Genomic DNA, 24,360 nt, shown 5'->3' with positions numbered 1-24,360 from the left:
GCTGTTTGGGGAGATTACGAAACAGGTGTGGGGTGGAGCCTTGCTTGGAAGGATCACGTTGCTGGGGGTGGGCTTTGAGGATCTATCACCTCAACCCACTTCCAGTTCAACCTCTGCATTTTGCACACTCTTGAAGATGGGCTCGCTCAGCTTCCTGCTCTGGCTACCTGTTTTCATACCTCTTTACCATAACTCTCTCCCTCTGGAACTGTAAACTGTAAACTGTAAACTGTAAACTGTAAAGTCAACTCTTTCTTCTGTGAGTTGTTTTGGTCATGGTATTTTATCACAGTAGCTGAAAAGTAATTAATACAGGGGCTTGTGGACATGTCCTAGGATGAGAAACACACATCCACACACATATTCACACACCCATACACGTTTAATTAGGTATAGAGCTAACCTCACCAATCTCTCTGCAAACCAAGGCTTGAAACTTGAAGCCTACAATTCTCTCAAGGACATTTCGGTATCCTCTAGCCACCTGCAAATACAATCCCACGATGCCCTCTAGGAAGGAGTCCCATCAGGTGCTGCTTCATAATTTTAGTGTTGTCAGTGTCTATGTTTTCAGATTTAATGTCTCTTCTCTGAGATACCCATCTTTATTTACATAGCAACTGATGAGGGTAATTTGCCTCAAATAGAAGTTATGACTTACAGGACCATCTATGTGCTTAAGCACTCTAGAAATGTCATAATTAAGCCGTTGCAAGGACGTCAGCTGGGAGACTGTCTTGTACGCATAGTATTAGTCATGTATATTCAACTTTAAAATGTTTTAAGCATTAGCACATGTTAAGTGATTTCTTCAATATTGTCACTCCCTTGAATAGCACTGTGGTTTAGGGCTTGACTGTCCCCAAGGGCCCATGAGCTATAAAGGCTTGGTCCTCAACATGACGGTTTTGGAAGGTGATGGAGTCTTTAAGGAATGGGGCCTGGTGTGGGAGTGAGAAGGCTTTAAGTCATTGAGATATGGCCTCCAAGAGTGTAGATCCCTGATCTCTCTCTCTCTCTCTCTCTCTCTCTCTCTCTCTCTCTCTGTCTATATATATATATATATATCCTCTTTTTCTCTCTCTCTATCCCACCATTCATCCTCTGCCATTATGTGTTATAGATCCAAAATAATTGGTATCAGCCAATCACGGAATGAAACCCTCTGAAACTAAGGACCAATATAGACCTTTCCTCTCCATAAGTTGATTATCTCGGGCGCTTTCTTATAGCAACTAACACACGTAGTGGGTTCTGGTTCTCTATTGCTATTCAACACACCACCCTAAGACAGCACCTACCGTCATTCACCTTTTATTTCAGCCTGTCCTGGGCTCGGGGAATTAGCACTTCTCAAGGACTCGGCTCTTGCTGGGTCTGTCTTCAGACTGCGGTAGCTGAGGCTTTCGTCCTGTGAAAAGCTTCCTCTGTAGCGGGTCTATCCGGCAGTTGGCCCTGTCCGTCAGCATATTTTATTCTACTGAGACTAGGGCCTGTAGATTCCTTCACACAGTAAAGGACTTTCAAATGCAAGCCAACCATTTAGGGTTCCTACTCCAAGCATCCTCTTTTTCCTAGGTTCTTTCAGAATGGACCACTGTCCACCTGCCATCACCGTCATAGAAGCAGGTACCAGACAACTGAAATAGTCTTTATTTTCATGGGCTACTTAAATTACACAGATTAGCCAAACCTCAGATTCGAAGTCTAGGCCTCCCATCGTGTTTCCAGAGGAAACCATGTTAATGATCTTTTTTCCATCCCTGTCCCCTTGCTTCCTGACCCCTGCTGATGCACCATTGTGTGACCCCCATGATGTGGTGAGCCTTCTGTTTCTGGAGAGTTGCAAGTAGAAAAATGTCCTTCTTTCCCAGAGTCCTTTCTTTCTATGTCTGGGTGTCTGAGCAACACGTTTCATGAAGTCTATAGCTGGGACCTCAAATCTCAGGTCTCTGTCGACACATAGCATCTCTGTACGAGTTGGGCTTCCTCACAACATGGCTGCTGGGCTCCCAAAATATGTATCCCAGAAGAGAGAGCCAGCTAGAATCCCCATGGCCCTTCTCACTGCTCCTCGGAAGCTACATAGCGTCACTCACTGTCCAGGCTGATTCCCGATCTGTGATCCTCCTCCTCAGCTGGTAGAATTTAGTCGGTAAGGCAGACCCACACTTGAAGGGAAGGCCGTTAGACCACATCTTAGAGGGAAAGTGACAAAAGAATTGCAGCCATAATCTGCTCGTGGGTCTCCATCAAGCTACTTCATGAACAGTTCTGCTCAGCTCAGATGGTTCCACCGTGTTTCATCTCCCGTAGCTATTTTTTGCCACTTTCCTCTCACTATTTCACGGTGGCAATCTGCATATCCAGAAAATTGTATTTCTTTCAATATTTTATGGTTCCTGCATAGTAATCTTCAACGCCTCAAATTTCTGGGTTAAATTGTTCAAAATATTTTAAATTTAAGCTTGAAACTTAAGTTTGTCTTCCTGTCAAGTCATTTCCTTAACACAAACTTGGGGAATAATATGTACCCAGAGAACTGATTTGTGGTCCAAAAATTAAAAGTAAAAAATAGACATTCAAAAACCAATCAATTAAAATGTAAAAATTGGGCTCTGTGAATGTGGAAAGTTGTTACTAGAATTTTAGCTACAGTTTTACTTAAATGACAAGAATTTATATTTTTGTGATCTAAATGTTACTTTGATTTTTATTACTTTAAGAAGAGAAAATATTGAAAAATAGGGTACATGGGGCAGTCAGTCTCCTAACCAATGTACAGTAATTAGTTCAAAGTTCTCGACAGCTGTTTTTAAAATAGGAGAGGGAGGGAGAACAAAGGAGGGAGGAAGGGAGAGAGGGGAGAGAGAGAGGGAGAAAGAGAGGTTTGATTTCACTGGCATATACGAACAGCAAAGCTGAGCCCTCTACATACCAACTTGATGAAGTCATCTTGAATGGGGCCAACCTGTGCCTCAGGAAAAGGCAAACCTTGGCAATCATAGAAAAGAATTACCTCTTAAAATTAAGTGAGGGTTTGGTCTTGGAATGAAGGAGGACCATATAGGCATAAAAATGTCAAGTTGAATAACGAAACCAAAGCAAGCAGGGAGGTGAAGCCCAGAGACACAGGAAATAGTCTTGAAGGAAGGATGCTTGAGGAAAGAGCCCCAAGTCGCTCCTTCTTTCATAAATGGCCTTCACGCACAAAAATCCTTCAAGAAGCAGGGTAAACAGCAGTAAGCATTCAAAGGGTAATCTTTGAATCTACTGGTTCTGAGGTTTTTCTTCCCTTGATTTTTCAGTTAATTGTGGAGGTCATGGCTTTGCACCATAATGAAGTTAGAGGGATCCACGCCAAATGTGAAAAAGCCACGCTCATCAAAGGAGGAAGATGCCTAGATTCTCAGACCTCTTGTCTCTAGGAAGGGCCATGTAAACATCAGCTAAGCACCCACTCCCCTAAAAGCTGCAGGAGTGCATCGCGAGTGGGTGCCAGGAGCAAGCTCACCCAAGTCACCCCTGAGGCATGCAGAAAGAATGCGCGTGTTATTTAGTCCTTGGCTGAAACAATGCACTCCGTTTGCCTTTCTTTATCAGGAACTCTTTCCTTGTTGTCATTTATGAAATGCGCCGTCTCACTCTATTTTCTCCTATTTTCCCAACCCTCATCAAGACGGTGTGGTTCTCTTGCCATTTACATTCGCTGGAATCGCAGCCACTTAAATTTTGAGACCCTTAATGGTTATTGTATAACCTATGGGGCACTGTGACCCTATAGTCTTGTTCTGTTCCATTTCACAATAACAATAAGTGCTTGCAGGGTTTTTTTCTTGTATTAGACAGGGGCTGTCTGTCCTCCGTTTTAAAATGCTATAAATTACAGTATAATTCAGAGTGTAAACGGCACATTCTTTTTTGCATTAGAGACATTCATTGTGTGTTTTATCTCTCCTTTTATTGAAACTCCTAAAAGGATGATTTCTTACTAACGATTTCATCTTTTGAAGTGTTCAATCAAGAGCCCCAAGAAACCTTCATCAACAGCATGCTAATATGTTAATTACGAGTCCCTCATACCTAGAATAATCTTTTGTACTCCTGCCTCCTCTTAGTCAGACTGTTTCACACAGTTTTCTATACTCCACAATGGGCATTTAAGCTTCATGAAAAAATGGTGTTTGAAATGAGATTGTTGGTTGAGTAGGTTGGTGGGTGGATGGGTGGATGGGCAGAGGTGTGCATGGATGGATGGGTGAGCAGGTGAGTAGACAGGCCAGTGGATGGAGGAAACACCAACTTGTAACTGAAATCTTCTTTTAGAATAAGCTTGGATTTACAGGTCTAGTCCCCCCGTCTTCCTTTTAAGAAGCCTTTAATATGATTGATTAGTTATCCTAAATTAACTTCTAAAAGTTATGAAACTGCTCAGGAGTATTTTCGTTTGCAAACGGTTCAGGCGGTCACGCAGAAGGGACTTGTGCTGAGGTAACCCTGAACCTGAGCGCTCCCGCGTTTCGCACATGCGCATAGCGCACCAGCAGACACAGACAGCTCTTGGGCTCTGAGGGCCAAGAGAACCGCGGAAGCCCGCTTCTTGGTTTGCTGTTTTTCTACTAACAGCAGGAGCACGCTTTCTGAAGAGGTGAGGAGCTGCTTTAAGGAGGAACTTGATCTGAGGAGCAGTCAGTAGAAGAGGAGAGCCCAGAAAGAAGAACCCAGCTTCCTGTGCCTTGCTGTGCCTTCCTTCCTTGCTCATGCTGTGGCCCCTCCCAGGGCCTCGGTTTCCCCTCTAGGAAAATCAGGATGCTGAACTGCTTTGTTTCTAGAGTTCCTTCCAACTCTAAAGTATCTTGATTCTAGGTGTGCCAAAACAAATAGAAATCCCATCGCTTCGTGTACATGTTCTGCACAGGAAGCCGGAAGCCTGTGTCCCCCACTTCACTGCTGGCGAGTCCAAGAGCCCCACGTGAATCTCAGGAACTCTATTTGAATTCCTTATAAAAGTGTGGGCTAGTTGCGTATGGTCCAGGATTGAGGGGGTGGTGGTGAGCAAGAGAGCAAACACAATTTTGTATTTGAAGCTGAAAACCAACAACAGAGTCCTTTTCATAGTGGCCACACTCTGATCACGTGGCTTACCATTTCCAACACTAGATCATTCATAAAACATAAAATTGGGTCACCTGGTAATTTTAAAGCCTTTATAATGTATTAAATTAAAATCTTTCTGAAACACACTTCACCTAACTTCTGGGGTTTTGTTGTTGTTGTTTTGTATTTTGGGGGTCTTGTTTGTGTGTTTGTTTGTTTTTACCTGAAGGACTGTGGGCTGGGAGTGTAGCTTAAGGGAGAGTGCGTGTGTCTTAGATAGGGTCTGTACAATTGTGATAGAACACCATGACAAGGAGCAACTTTGGGAGGCATTCCACAAGTCCATCACTGAAGAAGGTCAAGGCAAAAACTCAAGGCAGGCACCTGGAAACAGAGACTGATGCACAGTGCTCGGGAGACTGCCTCCTGGCTTGCTGCTCATGACTGACTCAGGCGGTTTTCTCATATACCAGAAGACCATCTGCTTAAGGGTGGCCCCACTCACAAGGGTCTGGGCCTGAAGGCCCCACCTTAGAGAGGCATTTTCTCGACTGAGGTTCCCTTCTCGAAGACCAAGTTGATAAAAATCTAGTCAGTACAACATGCTAAGTCTTTATGAGCCCTGGGTCCTCTCCACATGAGTGAAAGAATCCCCGCATCCATGTAACCAACACCTGCTATATTCCTCTCTTCTTCCTCTTCCTTCTGTCTTCTTCTCCCTTCTCTTCCTCTTCCCCCCCCTTCCTTCGCTTCTACCTCTTCTTTCTCTTTTTCTCATCTCATGGTGTCAGAAAGATGCATGCACCTTGTGGCAATTGTCTTCTTTGATTTTTGAACCATCATAAAGTATGAGTAAAGGAAAGATGGGCAACAGATTCAGGAAGAGGAAAAAGCAGCGTCGAAGTTGTTTTTCAGGGAGCTCACATGCACCAAACAGGAAATGTGTCATTTGCCTGGGAAAGAGAGTAGCAGGGAGGTAGATGTATCTCTCATTGTTTTTGTTCACAGTCACCCTTGCTGTTCCATGTGTCACCACCTAAGAGGCCCACCGGCACTGTCCCAGGGACAGGAGGCCTAGCTCCGACTGTTTAACTCTTACCTCTTACTTTAGAGTCATGGATTTTAGTGTGTGTGTAATTTGTTCCTAATCCCATAAGACAGCACTCAACAATTTTCCTGTCCCACTAGCATTTTATTAAGTGGCTCTTGGCAAGAGAACGAAAACCAGGCAAAGAAAATGGGCGAAATTTTTCAAGTTTGCTTTTCCCTTCTAGTTTACTTTAATACACATGCAACAAATTCATGTTGAGTTTTTACTGCATACAAGTGCCTGTGGACCTGGTAATGACTTTTTGGCTCTCTCTCCCGTCCCCCCTGTGTGTGTGTGTTATTTGGAATTGTGCTGTGTGACACATGTATGACTGCATGTTTGTGTTGATGTGCAGGTGTGTGTATGTATACGTGTGGAGGGCAAATTCAACATTGAGTGTCTTCCTTCATTCATCACTCTTCACCTTGGCTTTTTAGGCAGGCTCTCTCATTGAACCTAGAGCTCATTAATTAAGAAAGGCTGCCTGGACAATGACCTCTGGGAATCCGCCTGTCTCCAAGCTTCCCAGCTCTGAGGTTACAGACCCTAGGCCCTGGGCCTGGCTTTGAGTGGATTCTAGGGACCTGAACTCAGGTCCTTGTTCTTGTACATCAAACACTTTCCCAATTGAGCCATCTCTCCAGTCCTCTAGCTTTCTCCTTCAGAGAATGTCGGCATCTTTTCTAGGTTAACTCAAGCCTCCTTTGCAAATGCACAGAGCTACCAGAAGTTCAGGAAAGGCTGCACTCTTGTCTGTGTTGGGCAGGATTTCCTGCAGAGGGTCAAGAAAACATACTTTTTCCATGGTCTTTGTTTAAATTGCAGAAAGTCCTTGCCTCCAGTTGGAGAAGCTGTTAGTCGCTGCCATAGCAACAAAGGAAGATGGGCAGACCACTCTTTGGCACCTTTGGTCACCTTCTCAACTAAAGCAATGGGGAGATCTATGCATTTCTGAATCTGTACCATGGCTTGCCATACTGCTCCCATTTACCTAGTTGGTAAAACAGCACAACCCAAACCAGGAGAAGCAAGAAAAGACGAACTGACATGCTGGGGTCTACTCTGGCCACTTGTGTTCCTGTTCAAGGCATTCTTACCATCTGTCTCCTCATGAACGAGGGAAAGGAGCACCAGTGTCCAGCAAAAACAGGAGACGGAGTCAGAAATAACCCCACGAATCTCAAAGTGACAGTATCAATGTCTTGCCTGTCACAAAGTCCTAAGTGGGTTAGTAAGAAAGAGCCAACAGATGGATAACAATCCATTCACTCTCTTGACAACTGTTTATTGAGAGCCTGAATCTAGAATGTAGGGTGTCTAGTTCAGGGTCTAACACGGATCTGGCAACAATGAAAGCAATAATTGGAGCAGTGAGCAGATCTTGGATCTGACTCCCAAGATCAGTAGAGCCCAAGCTCTGCTCCATTACTAGAAGCTGCTGGGTTCCTGGCTGCTGGTGTCTGTGAGTTTACCACTGTTGGGCATCCACTGCCTTCCTGCTCCCTATAGCCCCACTAAGAGCTTGCCCTGTGGCAACTTCCTGGGGTTTGTGGCTCATTGGAGGTGGAAATACACAGTGAGTACCCAGGGCCATTTCTCAGCCAGTGTTTCCCAGGATGGCTCCACCAGGAAGCTGCCTCTCAGAGCCTTCTTTTGCCATGTCTCAGAACAACCCATTTGTTGTAGAGCTGAGGGCATAGTAAGGGTCAGTGCCAACCAGAACACCAGGGATGAAGAAAGCTTCTAGCAAGGCTGAAAGCAAAGGTAAGTTGTATAGAAAAATATTCTTAGAAGAGGGGCAAGCCACTGGCCTGGCTCTCAGAAAGACTAAATAGTGGTCAGCTCTTGAACAAACAAAAAAGAGGTGTGATCAGTCATAGGTTTAAGAATCTCTGAATAGCGCTATGGTAGTTCAGAATTTCCTATGCTAGGGAGGAAGGGAAACTTCCTTCCACATGGCCACTGACAGGACCCTTTGATCAGATTGGTAGAGCAACGGTATGTCAACTCTAGTGTGGAGAAACTACATTAACATAATAAAGATGGCGGCTTATATTTTTATTCATGCATTGTTTCAGAAATCCTGGTTAATTTAGATATTGATAAGTTGACACAGAAGAATCTCATGCACATCCACACACGCGCATGCACACTTTGGAATGCTGACTTGAGTAGAAAGCAGACTCCTCATTCAGTCAAGCTCAATGTAAGGCCTTAAATCTACCTCCTCCTGGGCTCCTGCCAACGGAATGATCCAGGCTCATCAAGTTTAACGTGTTTGGTCCCAGGTATTGATCCAGAGTCTGTTCTCCTCTGCTAAGAAGTGACTTAGGGAATTCAGTTTTGGGTTCTAAAAACAAAAGTTTTAAAAGATAAAACTACCCAGACAGCATGTTATACATCCCTAAAGATAAAAGCAATATGATTCAGCATATGTCAATTCAAGACAGTTAAAGTCATGCTGTCAAATGGCAGGATCGTAGTGACCGTTATTGGGAGGTGAGAACTAGTGTTCTGAGAGACTTGTGGGGTGCGGGTAGGCTTAGCTTATTGATCGGGGTACCGGTTACAACATGACATTCAGTCATAACCATGTGAACTTATGCACACCAGTTGCTTTCAAGTTACACAGCAATAGCATTTTATTTAAGCTGACAGGTAAGGCAGGACTGAGGTCAGAGGTCCCCCCACCTCAAGGCGTGGCCTGCTTTATGAAGTAAAGTTGAGGCTGGGTTGAGCTTGATGGAATCCTAGGGAATCGGTGGTGCCCACTCACTCCCGGAACCTAGAACAATTCTTGGCGCCGACCAGGCTCTCAATAAACAGTTGTCAAGAGAGTGAGTGGATTGATGAGTTGAATATGCACATTTTCCAAACAAAGGATTCAATGACACAGTTGTGTGGCGCAGACAGCTGGGTGACGCTTCCGCCTTGTGATATCCTGAGCTTACCTCTCAGGATCCACGGTACATAAGTCAGCCTGGTGCTGTGTTGAACTTGCCCAGGGCTTTAAAAGCCCCATGATGTATACATGCATATATGTGTGTGGGTGTGGCTTGGATCTTAAACATCCTTGAAGGCTATGTGTTCGGGCCCTAGGCTGAATGCTACGGGGGATGGGGGGCGGTCGGCCTTTAAGATATACAGTCTACTGAGAAGAGGTCAGTCCACTGGGGCAAGCCCTCAAAGGGGACTGTGGGACCACAGACCCCTGCGGTCATTGTTTCACAGCCACCGTGACCTAAACAATTTCGGTTCACCACCCACTCATAACATGAGGTTCTGTAACACCAGGCACCAAAGTAATGGAGCTAAGTGACCTTGAACTGAGACATCTGAAACTGAGTTAATGATCTCAGGTAGTCACAGTGGTGGAAAGTTGACTAACACACACACACACACACACACCAGTATGCGCTGTCTCTCACTTTGGGTCCATTTTGTTTGGCGGACTCTGTAAAGGATAAAAATAAATGAGGCAGAGACCCAGCCATTTCTTCAAACAGTTACAACCCCAGTTTGCTCCAGTACACTCTAGAGTATGACTTGTTCAACGGCCTTTTCCATCTTTGCATGAACCTGACACAGAGGCAGTCATGTGAGTCAAGCTCCGTGAATTTCAGCTGAAGGAATGAGTGAGCTCAAGACAGTCACTGCATGGCTTACTCTGTCACCAAGATCTTGCTGTGTCTACTTTGTGCTTCTGAACACTACAGTCAAGTTCTAATCGGCTTTTTCAGGGTTAAGGTTCACAGACTTAAGGATGAGGAACATGGACTGATGGGTTGAGTCTGTATCTCAGAGAGGCATATGCTTTGGACATGGTTATCATGAGTCCAGGACTAGTCTTTATGTAGCTTTACAGGTCAAGAGAACAGACTGTGTCATATTAGGAACAATGGTCTACGGAAGATGACTCATAAGATCAAGGGGCACACCCATGTACACACTTAAAAGTGATGTTTGATCTCTTGGAAGAAGACAATAGCTGCCTGCTCCTCAGACCTCTGTCTTCATCCTGACACTGCCACTCAAACCTTCACCATCAGGGAAACAACTTATGAAGCATCTACCTCTGGCCTCAGGCTCTCCAAGCTCTATGTGAGTGTGCTTGGTGAGCCTGTCAGCTTCCCTGGGTGGGCACCAGCTTCTAGAGAAGCAAGAGCACGGGCATGGGTCTGGACAGCAGCCAGGTCAGGGAGGGTGAGAGGTGGTGAGCCAGGGGCTGCTCTGTGCCTTGGAGTGAGAGGTAGAGTCCAATAGACCACACCCATTCAGGAGAAGGAAAAGACCAAGACCCTCAACAGGAAGTTCACCTCCTTTACCCTCAAGGTGGCTTCTGTCAGCAACAGCAGAACAAGATCCTAGAGAGCAAGTGGGGGCCTCCTGCAGCACACGGAGTGGTTTGGAGCAAAATGAATAACAAATGCAAAAGCTACACTCATAGCCTGAGGTGGCAGTTGGGTCAGAAGAAGCTGAAGATGGAGATGAATCTTGGTACCACTCCGTCCTGGTAGAAAACTCCAAGAATGAGGAGAAGAATGAGATCAACCAGACAGAGATGGAGAATGAATTTGTCCCCATCAAGAAAGAAGAGCATGATGCTTACACAAACAAAATGGAGCTGGAGTCTGGCTTGGAGACACTAATGAAGTCAACCTCCTCTGGCAGATCCATGAAGAGGAGATCCACGTGCTGCAGTCCCAGATCTTGGACTTGCCTATGGTCCTGTCCACAGGCAACAGCTTCTACCTGAACATGGATGACATCACGGTCAATGTTCATATCCAGTGTGTGGAGAGCCCAACATAAGTGCCTGGAATGAGACTGAGAGCGGGTGCTGGGTCAAATATGAGGATCAACCGACACTAGCTGGGAGGCACAGAGGTGACCTACTCTGATGAAGAGTTCTTCAAGTGAATTATCAGTCCCATGTAGGAGGTCCATGTCTAAAGACTTCCATGACTGATGCTAAGTGTGTGTGTGGGAGGGGGGCTGGTCATTAAGGGTGACAAGGCCAGTCTGACCTAGCTAGAAGCTACCCTGCAACAGGTCACCAGGTCATTGTCCAGAACTGCACTGAGCACTGTGAGCTCTTGATCACCAAGCTGGTTACGGACACTGTGATTACCACCCACTGCAAGCAGTGGGGGCAAGAGAACTGGCGGAGTCTGGGATGCAGAACTTGGAATTCCACGCGAAGACCATTGATGGTTACTCAGGAAGGTCTAGTTGAGGCCTGTTGTGGAGGCCAAGAATCACAACGGGCATCCAAGTCTTTGATATCCTCCCCAAGAGAAGGGGCACAGGAGAGCCTCCAGCCCGTTCCCCTCCCGTGTCTTTCCTCAACTCCTGGGAAAGACAAGGGGAGACTGCAGAAAACAAGGGGCTCACCGGTGGCTTCGGCCCACCTGTGGGTGGAGTCTCCTCCCTGGTATACTCCTCTAGCTCATGTCTTCACCAAAACTCAAGTTAATTGTCACTTCTAAAATAAAGCTGCAGTTGGCTTTCCTCCCCCTCTCCCAAAGTGATATTTTAAGGCCAGCCATGGCTGTGTATACTTATAATCCCCATATTTGGGAAACTAAGACAGAAAGATGGCCAACTTGAAGCCAGTTTGTGCTGTAATGAATTCCAGATTAGCCTGGGCTAGTGAGATCCTGTCTCAAACAGACAAATAAACGAATCTTTTACGGATTTTTACTTTATTTTGTTTATTTTTTATTTGTGAATATGTAAAGTGTGTGTGTGTGTGTGTGTGTGTGTGCACGTACACATTGGTGTCTGTCACAGCACAGGTGTGAAGGTCAGAGGACCACCTCAAATCTATCCTTGCGTTCTGGGTAGCTTCATTGTTTCCTCCTCTATATGACAGTCTAGCTAGCTCCAGAGATTCTGGGCCTTCTCCAATCTCCACCTCTCACTTCGCCATAGGAGGGTGTGGGCTTCAGATGTCTCTCTCTATGCACAGCTTTCTAGATGGATTCTGGGGAGCCAAGCCCAGGCTCTCAGTGCTTGCACAGTGAGTCCACCGTTACTGAGCCACCTTGCCCAGGCCAAACACATGATATTTGGAGATATGTATTGACTTAAAATGAGGACAGTACCTCAATTCCTTCTGTTTTCTTTGTTTGTTTGGTTTTTGTTTTGTTTACTTTGTAATCAACGTTTCCTGGAAGAATTAAATTAGCATGAGAATGTTGATCGGTGAATACAGTCAGAGCGAAGGGAGCCAGGTGATCTTGAACATGCATTTAGATTTTATCAGCACCTTCCATGTACAGAACAACGTGACAGAGCCTAGACAGCTTCTGACTTCTGATATCCATGGTTATTTTGTGAAATTTATATTAATGTTATCATGGTACAGATGAGTTAATCAAGGCTCAGAGGGCAGTAAGTGATAACTCTAACATCATGGATGGGAATAAAGACACAAGTAACAAGTGCTTACAGGATCGATGCATGAATTGATAAGTCACATAGAATCTCAACTCAGGCACCCTGGTTCCAACTAAATCGGCCTGGAGTTTCAATGTGATGGGCTTTAGGCACAACATGAAAACTTACTCAGCAGGTAAATTAGAACATCTCTATCAAGGACTCTTCCCTGGCTAGCGGTAGAGACACACAGACAAGCTATTTTTCCCGTGCATGCACTCACTCATTTTGTCAACCAATTTTAACAAGCATATATCGTGCAGCTTGAACTGCTGATTAATCACTGTGAGATTTAGGTAGGTGCTATGCAAGGCAGAATGAAGACTTTCTACCTTACCCGATTACTATGAGATGCTACTAACTCTGGTAGGGTCACAGGAGTTCAGTCTAGCGGAGGAAGGATAAGAAAACAAATGAAGAGAGCAGGGTTGCATGGGAATTCATGGGTGAGCCTTAGAAAAACAGCATTTTAAAACAATGCACCTCTCAGTTAACCTTGATAACTGTTTTTCTTTAAATGGTGCTCAGGGGCTGAGGAAATGGCTGCGTTGGTAAAGTGCAAGCATCAGTTTCCAGGTTACCTACAAGAAAATATCTGGGGCATGGTGGTACCTATCTGTAACTTATGTGTATTGAGGGTAGGAGGAGACAGAGGCAGGGGGATCCCTGGGGCTCATCTGTGAACTAGGTTCAGCAAGAGGCCTCACGGCTGAAGCGGAAATCCGATTGAAGAGCATAAGCACTCACGCACACAAACACATGCCCGTGTGCACACCACGCCCATACATATGCCACACACACACAGAAATAAAACATAACAATGGTGTCACCTCACTTCAAATTTGCGCAGGTGGTAAGTGACGCCACCCTGCATGGTCATGGGAGGGAAACATAGTCATTGTGACCATGGCTTGGCAGAAAAAGCATTCCCTGCAGACAGTAATGGAGGGAAGTGAAGCCTGACACCTACTTTCTCAGTAGGCCTAAATTCAGCTGGAAAACTGTCATGAGAAAGCTAAGGTGTCTGTGTCTTTGTCTCTGCTTTCACAAGCATCATTAGCTACAAAGCCTCCGGGTTCTCCTGTGGCCCAGACCCTCCCCGTAGAAACACAAATCCAATAAAACCATTCATCTTCTCAGCATGTGAGGCAAGGTAGGTATTTTTGGTTGGAACGTTACCAAAACACAGCTTTGCTTCAACACACATACACACACACACACACACACACACACACACAAGCTTTGTTTTTGTACATCTCTCAAAGCTGCTTATAATATTCCTCAGGAAAGGAATCCACACACAATGTTGAAACCACATGTCTTGGAAAAGAGTCAAAAGATTTATAGCTTGGAGTGGAGAAGAAGTATTAAAATAGCATCTCTATCAACCATAGCTATCCATTCAAAGATCACACATGCTCTTTCAGTCCATGGGTGAAGGTCATGCATCGTTTGGCTAACAAGCCATTTTCCTTGAAGGTAATTATGGACATCTTCCAATGTATCTACGCTTTGATTTTTTTTTTCTATCCATCCGAGGCACACTGATACTATCGGAAATTCCTACTTCATAAACTCCTTGTGGAAACCTGAAAGGCCATGGATATCTCCAAAACCATAGAAGGCTTTACTAATCAGTTGTCTGTCACAGGTACAGAACCTTAATGCCCTTTGGTGTATGAAGTACCTGCTACATTTGGCCTCGATGCATCTGGTTTATTTTCTTGGTAAATAAAGTGGCACAATATACTACCGTGCTCCATTGCCCTTGACACCAGCACGTGCTCACCTCTGAGACTCGACCAACAATTTTGAAATCATGTCCATCGCTGCCTAACAGCTGTTAATTTCATCAGCATCAGAGCCTTGAATTATCCATTCACTAGCTAAGAGATTTTTTTTTTTTTTATTAAGAGCACAAAACAGAGTATGGCAGTCTTTCTTCCCCTGCGTAAATATAATGAGTGCCTACGTGGCAGGTTTAAGGTGTTTGTTTAAATTTCAGACAGAAAAACTTTTGGGGATGGGGAGATGGATCCGTTGGCGAAGTGTTTGCTATGCGAACTGAGGACCTGAATTCAACCTTTCAAGCTGTGACGCCAGCTTGAAGTCTCAGTGTGGGGAGGTAGAGGCAGGCGGATCCTGGGGGCTCACTGGCCAGTCAGTCTAGCCTACTTAGTGGGGTTTTGGTCACTAGGAAACCTTGTCTTGAAAAAATGTGGACAACGTCTGAGAAATTTCACACGAGGTGGTTCTTTGGCCTCCACCAGCAAGCACACGCGTGTGCACACCGCATACACATGTATACAAACACATGCACACCCACATTCATAAAAGGAAACAGTTTGTGGTCGTTTGCAAAAGAAAAACACACACACAGAGAACGAAAGGTTTTCCCAGAGTATGGTACAATGCTGAGGACAGCTTTACCCTGTGACAAGGTGCCTGAGACATTCAGCTTAAGAGAAGGAAAGGTCTGTTTTGATCCATAGTTTCAGAGGTTTGGGCACTGACGTGTCATAAATTTCCTGTTCCATGAATTTCTTTTGGCAACCTCAAAGGCCATGGACATCCCCCAAATCACAGTAGATTGACAAGGGCACAGATATTTTGTTGTATTATAACAATGTCAGTCGGTCCATTCAAAGTCATGATCATCATGATCATGGGTGTTGTCGCCCTGAAGGAAGAGGGCAGTCAGCTGAGTTAATGTTCTACTTAGTAGGTTGAAGTTGAAAGTGCCAAAGCTGATTTAAATCTTTGAAGGAGAACAATCTCTTGCATGGTTGGCAGTAGCCGAACTTCTAACATCCCTATATGTTCATTTCATAGGTATTGAAGTCAGTACAAAGTCAAATTCGTTTATGTTATCTTTACCAGTTTCCATTTCTTTCTTTTTTTTAATTGTTTTGTATGCTTGTGGGCACGTTCACATGTCTAGTGGTGTATGCATGTATGCATTCATGTGTGGGTATGCACACACATGCAAATGTGTGAGAAGAGCAGAGGTCAACCTTGGGTGTCATTCCATAGAAAAATGTGTCCTTTAATTTTTTTTTTACATTTATCTACTTATTTTGTGTGTGTATGGGTGTGCACACATGCGTGTGTCATGGTATGAATGTGGAAGGTTAGAGAACAATTTGTAGGAGTCGGTTTTCTTCTTCCATCACGTGGGTTCTAGGACTTGAACCAACATCATCAGGCTCGGCAGCAAGTAGCCCTTACCTTTTGAGACACGGAGTCCTGGTGTGCTTTCTGCTGCCGTGGTGAGACATAAGACATCAGCGGCTTGGGGAGAAGGCCCGATTCAGCTTGTAGTCCATCACCAGAGGAAGCCGAGGCAGGAACTCAAGGCCGAACCTAGAGGCAGAAACCAAAGCAGAGACCACAGAGAAACACTGCTTACTGGCTTGCTTTTCCCCTTTCATGATTGTGAGTTTTCTTATACCATCCAAGAACACCTGCCCAAGGGTAGCATTGCCTGTATCGGGCTTGGCACTCCCACATCACCCATTAATCAAGAAAATGTCCCACAGACATACCCATAAGCCAGTCTGATGGAAGCAATTCTTCGAAGTTGAGGCTTGCTCTTTCCAGGTACGTCAAGTTGACAACCAAGGTTAGCTTTTCCAGCTCAGAGCTCTCAAACCTTCCATTTTCTTTGCATCAGACAGTCCAGAGCATAAAAAGCCACATGGTCAGGCTCTTCATAGTAACTCCTACCAAAAAGCAAAGTACGGAAAGAAAAAGTTGATCTGGGCTCGTGGTTCTGGAAGGAGTTCCTAATCGGCGGGGAGGCGTGGCAACAGATGGCCACAGCAGGATGCTGAGAGATCACGTCTTCAACTCTAGGAGAACAGTAGGGAAACTCTACAGACTCTCAAAGACCGCCTACAAAGGCCCCGTGTTCTAAAGGTTCCAAGATCGACCTCCAGACGGCTCCGCCAGCTCAGGCCAAGTGTGTGAAGACATTAGCCCATTAGGGACATTTCTCTTTCAAACCACCACACAAGGGCTCTCACTGGCCTAGAAGTGGCCAAATAGGTGAGGCTGGCTATCTGCTGAGCTCCAGGGATCCACCTGTGTCAGCCTCCTCCGACCAAGGTTTACAAGTATCTGCCACTACACCCAGCTTTTTTTTTTTTTTTATTTGATCTTTTTGAGACAGGGTTTCTCTGTGTAGCCTTGGCTGCCCTGGACTTGCTTTGTAGAGCAGGCTGGCCTCGAACTCACAGAGATCCGCCTGCCTCTGCCTCCCACAGTGCTGAGACTACAGGACACTGTGCCCAGCTACATCCAGCTTTTTATGTGATTGCTGGCATTCCAAGCCATCGCCTCATGCTTTAAAGACAGCCATCTCCCCGTCCCCATTAGCTTCATTCCAACCGTATTCTATTAAATTATATTCCCAGTTTAGAGGAATTCCACTTCTGAGGTCAACAGCTCCTAATACTGCACTTGGAAAAAAAAAATCAGAGGAGTATGTCAAAGTACTGGAGAGAAACAACAGATAGCTACATCAGCTATCCATGCTACAGCATCATGGGATTTCCTACTGGCTTTAAAGGTTCCCAATTCAGCCTGACCCTCAGGTAGGTGTGGAAACTGCCTAGAAAGAGTCACGGCAATTAAGATCTTAGTCAGGATTTCAGAGATACAATTGTTAAATGTAAAATACAAATGTTGTCTAGATGTGAGGTAAATTCTCTTTTATCTTTATATAAGACTGGAAGGTTTTTAGATTTACTCGGGATTTACAGTTGATTTACAGTCTTTTACTAATGGTCAGGGACTATCTGCATTAACTCAGGACCATTAAATGTGTGATCTAGAGCAGTGCCTCTCAACCTTCCTAATGCAGTGACCTTTAACACAGTTCCTCGTGTTGTGGTGATCCCCAACCATAAAATTATTTTGTTGCTACTTCATCACTGTAATTTTGCTACTGTTATGAATCTTAATGTAAATATCTGATATCAGCATATCTAATATATGGACCCCCCCAAGGGGGTTGCGACCCACAGGCTGAGAACCAATGACCTAGTGGTCTTCCTCACACTTAGCTCCTCTGGTTGAAAGAAACAGAAACAGGATATTTTCCCGCTGATTTAAAAAGATGGCTTGTGAATAACATTAAAAGTATTGGTCTTGCTGTTATCTATTGTTGTTGTAAGATCAATGTATTGATCAAAACTGGAAGTACTAAGAATCAGATTTTTATATTAATGTTGGCTAAGTTACTAAACAGGAGAGAATATTAACATACTATTTAAATTCTAAAGAAAACCAAAAGTTAGAAATAAAAACCTAAGGTAGAATATCTTTTTTTAATTTTTATTTTTGAGAGAAGGTTTTGTTTGGCAGGCTTGAACTCACGGTCCTCCTGCTTCATCGTTCTATTTCTTGAAAGCAGAAGTGAGGGGCTCTGCTAGAGCAAGACTGAAGTGCTAAGCAGCCCATTTCACGTGCTCCTGGCGGCTGTGCCTTCAGTTTTCCACAGCTGTTTCCTTCCCTGCCTTGCTTTGAATTTTGGAGGATATCCCCATCATCTGTGTGTCCCAGAGTCAGTGTTGCCGAGTCCGAATAGAATCCTCAGATGTGAGAAATAACAGGACTGCAAGTGCCTGGACATAGCTTACTGCTTCCGCAACAAGTGTCCGCACTTAGCCACTTTAAAACACGTTTATTATCTTACTGCTGTGGAAGGTTGGGGCCTGGGGGTGGGTCTTGCTGGGCTAAGGTCTCCCTGTCCAAAGGGCTGCATTTCTTCCTGGAGTCCTTGGGGCAGAGTTGTTGGCCTTTTATGTTTTCTAGAGGTTTCTGCATCTCTGATCATGGCCCCCTTCTTTCATTTTCAAAGCCTTGAGTCGGGACCCTCTCGTGTTGCGTCACCCACCCTCTTGTTCCCCTCCCTCTTGCTCTTCGTCAGGCACCCTCCTCGTTCTCAGAACTCTGCTGATTATTCTCTCAGGCCACCTTGGTAATTCAGGATCATTTGTCCTTTACCAGATAGTTAGTTGCATCTACAGAGTCTCTCTTGCCTTATAAGATCATGTGTTCACAAGAGTTTAGGAATCAGGCCGACATTGGGTCTATTTATCGCAATATCCTTGAGACTGTGTAAAAAGTAATGTTCCTAGGCCTGGGAAGGTAGAAAACTCAGCCAGCGGATGCAGGGTCCTCAGTGATCTCCGCTGTTCCCAAACAGTGACAGTGTTCTTCAGGGCACTAGTTCCTACTAGGCAAGACAAGGACAAGGACTCCACAGCCAGGAAGCAAGCAGTCCGGCAGAGACCCCGTGTTTCCCAGAGCCCCCACTAACTGCTATTTTAAGGTTCCATGAGGTAATCAGTATTAGTCCTGTAAGAGTTGCTGTTACATTTGGAAAGCTTTATTTTTAAGAATATTTGATCCTTAGGGAAGAAATGTATGTCCTAAATTTGCTACACTTGAAAAGAATCAAAAGGGCAGCCAAGACTTCTTTCCATTTGACATTATTCTAGTCTCTCCTCCCAAGAGGCAGACACTTCATGGATCCACATTTTGGATTTTGTTAACCATTTTCTTCCCAGTGATCAATGGTTTTGAATTTCAAGCAAGCAGGACGTTTTAAAATCATGCTTTAAAAACAAAACTAAACAAACAAACCTCTCTGAAACTTATAACACATTTCTTCTTCTTCTTCTTCTTCTTCTTCTTCTTCTTCTTCTTCTTCGTTGTTGCTGGGTTTTTTTGTTTGTTTGGTTTTTGTTTTGTTTTTTTTGAGACAGGGTTTCTCTGTGTATCAAGCTCTGGCTGTCTTGGACTCACTTTGTAGACCAGGCTGGGGCTTAACTCTAGGACACTTTCACACTAGGCAGTCACTTTGCCACTGAACAGTACCTCCAGCCTGAAATTCTTGTTTTCTTATTTTCATAATCCATGATTGGTATTATATAGAATTGGGATGATTGCAAAACTCTGACAGTGTGGGCTGTGTTCCATAATTTAATATCTGCATGAGAGTCACCCTCTTTTGATCAAAGGAGAATCTATATCCAAACAAAATGGCTACAATTACAAAGGGCAGGTCTTGAATTGGTCAGAAGTTTCTGTTGAACAAGACATTCCACATGTGAATTTAACACACCTGAAAACGCTACCTGGCATTTCAACCTGGAAATGAGAGGAAACAGTGTCTTTTGGGCTCCTTAGATATGAATCAAGACTAAAGTGAGTAAAGGAAGATTTATTTCTCTGCTGGGCAAATGGCACAGAATTCCTTTTGATGGTAGGCCTGTTGCCAACGCAGAAAGAGACCCAGTGTCCGCAGACTCTGCCCTTGATCATGGATGCATTCAAAGTCACAGTGAGGATAAATGTAAGACATGTGCAGCCCACATTTTCCTTGCTATTCAAGCATCTTGGACAAATGCAGAGGAAAGACGCCACAGTTTTTTCATCCCTACAGGTGGTTTTAGTTACTCAATATGTACGTCTAATTGCTCAGATGTTACCTGAGCGATACTGAGAGCACAGAATCTCCTCCCCTTCCCGAAGGTTTCAGGGCACCTACTTCAGCACAAGGCCCCCTTTTCTGCATGCAAAAGCTGAAGCGTGCTGAGTTCCTGCCTCACCCTTTGCCATGCCATCTCAGGAAGTTGGGGCTGACAAGCGCAGCAGTGAAGAGGTTGGGGGAGGGGCTGCCACCAGCTGTTGCTAATAAAACAACTGCAGCCCCTGCCCCAGTAGCTTCCTCTGACTTCCCATCCCATCGGTGTTGGCAGTAATTGGGGAGGGGGGTGGCTGAGGGAGCATTCCTCTCTCTCCGGGGAGACAGTAAAATATTAATATTAATGTGATTTCTGTTCCCTCAGATGGGAAAGGATAGGATAAAATGTTTGAAAGGAGGCTGATCAATCATTCCAATTCTGGCAAGTAAATGATGCCTTTGCTTAAAAAAAGCATCTGGGTGGAATCAGGAGTAGTTAAAAAGCTGGGGCAGGGGGAGGGGGAGATCCCAAATTCACCTCTATGATAGAGTACGCATTTGCCCCTTCTGAGACATTTGGCCCCACGGGGGAGGAAAGGAAAACTTTGAAATGCATCTCTTGAAAAGTCAGCACTTGGGTTTCAGCAGCCTTTCTGCGTCCTACTGCTTCCCTGAGTTATTACAGAGTCCACGAGGGCGGCTGGGGTGGTCAGCCGGTTATCGGATACAGAGGACAGAGGGGATGCGCTGAGAGCCTTCCTGACCCCGTGAACCCACATCTGCCCCAACCAAGCGCTTTCTGATTCCTGGGCAGCTCGAGAAGTGTCTGCAGAGCCATGAGGACACGGAGCCCGCCTTTCGAAGTCTGGGAGGTTGCTGCTGGCCTGTGATCAGGGCACCAGTGAGGCTTGCACAAAGGACTCTGGAGGTGGGCAGATAGACACGGGTTTCTCAAGACTTGAAAGGTTTCAAGGTTTTGTTCCTGGAAGTACAAGCGGAGCCTTGTGTGGGAGACAAAGATGTGTGGGCTTGGGGAGGGGGAAGGGACAGTCTGATCCTTTCACTGTCCTCTGGCTGAATAGTGACGGGGCCCAGCATGGAGACATTTGTGACCTCCGTCCCCCTTGCCAGATGCCAGACGGCCATTAGTTAACCAGAGAGGCGACCTTTCCAGTGACATTCCGCCACCCGTTCACTCCCCCTGAGGAGGCTCTGGGCGTCAGAGCTGGAGATGCGGAGCAAGGTGCAGCTCAGTGGGGCACAATAAGCTCACAGAACAAGTTTGGGGAAGCCTGGGAAGCCAGAGGCACCGACTCTGCGGCAGAGTGAGGGGGAGGCGGGCATTCAAAGAGGCTCTCTGTCTAGTGGGAGTTTTAGAGATCATCGTGAGAGCCCAAGGGGATGGCTCATTTCCCTGAAGAGCATTTACGCACATGCTATCCATCCCCAAATCTTTATATTTCTCTGTGATTCCTTAATTATCCAGAGCTGTAAGATCCCTTATGGTACTTGAACGGCGAGACTCGGCCTGGGCTTCTCCATCTCGGTGTCTGTTGGAGCAACGTGGGAATCTCCCTCTCCTTCTCCACTGTCCACCGCCATCTTTTCCTCCATCCTTTATCCCCACCCTGGGACTCTTCCATTTTCTATTCTTGAGGAAAGTCTAAAGCATCATTAAAGCCACCGAGGAGGCCTCGCACTGAGTGGCGTGACATTTTCTGTTGTTTAGAGAGATGTTTGTTCTCCCCATCAGAATGTCGCCTCCCTACTGCCCACTGAGGCCTCACCTGAACCGCCCCTGCTTTCAAAAAGTCTCTGGGAAGTTTTCAACTTAACGAGTGAATGGGGCTTTATTGTCCATCCACTAATTCACAGATACCAGGAAGCTATCACACGGTGCCCCAAGGCAGAAGGCTGGCCAGGTCTGAGTGGGCAGATGAGTACCTGCCACGTTTCATTTTCTAAGATGATGACGGATCCTATTACGATTGTTCCATTTCTGGACCACAGGCAGGTGAGGCGCTTCCAAACCCCTCCTGGGTACATGCATCCTTACACGTGGTTTCTAAAGAAACCCTATTCTACTCTTTCGTACATTATGTTATTGCTATGGAAACGACGATATTTTAAAGAAGAACGCTGGAACTTTCCAAATACAGTATTTATTCTTCTGCTGCTAGCAAAATAATGTGTTTCGCCTAAGAACTTGTTAGGTGGCCTGCAGCTAAATATAAAGAGACAGATTCTCGTTTGTGTATAAGTCTACGCGAAAATTTGGACCACCAGCTTTTCAAGGATACATGTGAAAATCAACTCCCTGCAAAATTCTAGACATAATTGGGGCCTTCAATGAAGCCCTTTAATATGTTAGATTTTCTTTTTGAGTTAGGGAAGCAATCTAGATGGGGACCCTGGAAAACAACCCCTGCAGGTTCCAAGCTGGCGATGCCCCTGGATTTTCAGAGGATCGACGTTGCTTGTTTCATTCGTCCATCTGGCTCAGTGGCTCCAGCTTTCCTGGGCTGAGGTCTTGTTTAGTCAAGATGTTAAGGGACAGAGTATGAACTCTTAAGCTCAGCAGAATAGACCGGGACCACTCGAGTGTTGCTGAGGGGATGCTCAGGTCTCAAAAGTGCATACTCCGCTTTCAGCACTGGCCAGTAATAGCCGCTGACGGCCCTGCCCTCCTTAGTGATGTCAGTTTGTTAGTTTATGTGTTTGAGGAGCTGGGGACGGAACCCAGGGTCTGCCGCGCGCAACTACCACACACTGAGCTGCATCCCCAAACTTTAGGGCACACCTCGGTATTAAATGATGGGTGTAGCTCAGGTCTTAAGTGCCCTCACCCTCTGCCAAGGCCCCCTGTAATGGAGCTTGATCCTCAGCTTGACACTACTGGCAGATGGTAGAGATTTTAAGACTTGGGACCTGGCAGGATCCCTTTAGATTAGGCGAAGGTATGCCCCATAAGGGAATTGTGGGACCCTGGTATCTTCCTCTTTCCTCTCTGATGGTTGGCGTGTCCCCCCAACCATCTCACCAGCCTGAGACTGCCTTGAGGATTAAGTGAGAATGCATACAGGAGGCCTAAATCAAGGTCTTCATAAACATGAATTTCTTTTTTTTCCCCTGTGAGTATAAAGTAACTATACTTTCCCCTTGTTCTTTTATCTATTTTTTCTCATCCTGTTAAAATGCAAGGTTGTGGTTTTTGTTGTTGTTTATTTATTTATTTATTTTGCCTTTTGCTTTTGTTTTTTTGATACAGCTTTTCTCTGTGTAGCCCAGGCTGTCCTGGAACTTGCTCTGTAGACCAGACTGGCCTCGAATTTTCAGAGATCTGCCTGCCTCCGCCTCGAAAGCGCTGGGATTAAAGGCATGAGCCACCACCACTAGGCGCAAGATTGTTTTGAATGCTCAGCAGCAGAAAGTGTTAGACAATGTTTCCATGGACATAGTTCACTTTAGCAGACATTTCTCGTGCTAGTGGTTTAGCTCTGGTATGAGATAAGAGCTCACCTGACAAAATCCCTTTGTTGTTCACACAGAGTTCTTGCAGCACCTTCCATGCAAGAACTCTGAGGAGGGATGGGAGTGGTGAGACAAGCCTGTGGGTTTTCACATTTTAGAGCATTCTCAATTTTCAATGAGAGATGCCTACACTCCAATAACACACACTGGGTTAGAAAGTATCGCATTCTACCGCGATGACACAGCTGAGGAAAAGCACAGATCCTCTAATCTTCTGTGAGCTTTCTACACTGCCTGAACGGTTGATTGTGTGGTATTAGACCTCACCCTCTTCTGTGGCCTGGCCTGTGGACCCAAATCCACCACAGCAGTGTCCCATGTTGATGCCTGGAGTTTGCACTCCAGGACGCCCCCACCAGGTGCAAGGAGTCGGGTTATTAGTTTAAATTTGTTCGTCTTCCCTGAGTTAGATGGTTTCCCCAAGTTCTGATTTCATTAAAGATACATTTACATTTACACAAGGGAATGAAAGGTTTATTCGGAGACTTCACTTTTTTAAAAAAAGTCAGTAAAAATGTACTTATTTGCCATTTTTAATTGGGCCAGACATGATTAAATTCCCAGTACAATAAGCCTCAGAGGAAATCATACCCATATAATTCTCCAAAGCTTTGCTCAAGCCGCCGTGAGGCCCATCCTATATTTTACCACAGGTACCCTCTCCCTCTGCCCTTCATCAGGCTTCCTCTCTCCTTACTGTCTCTGTCTCCCAGATCTTTTCTTCATT

Source organism: Meriones unguiculatus, chromosome 11, assembly GCF_030254825.1.
Source record: "Meriones unguiculatus strain TT.TT164.6M chromosome 11, Bangor_MerUng_6.1, whole genome shotgun sequence".
Lineage (NCBI taxonomy): Eukaryota > Metazoa > Chordata > Mammalia > Rodentia > Muridae > Meriones > Meriones unguiculatus.
This window is presented reverse-complemented; position numbering follows the sequence as displayed.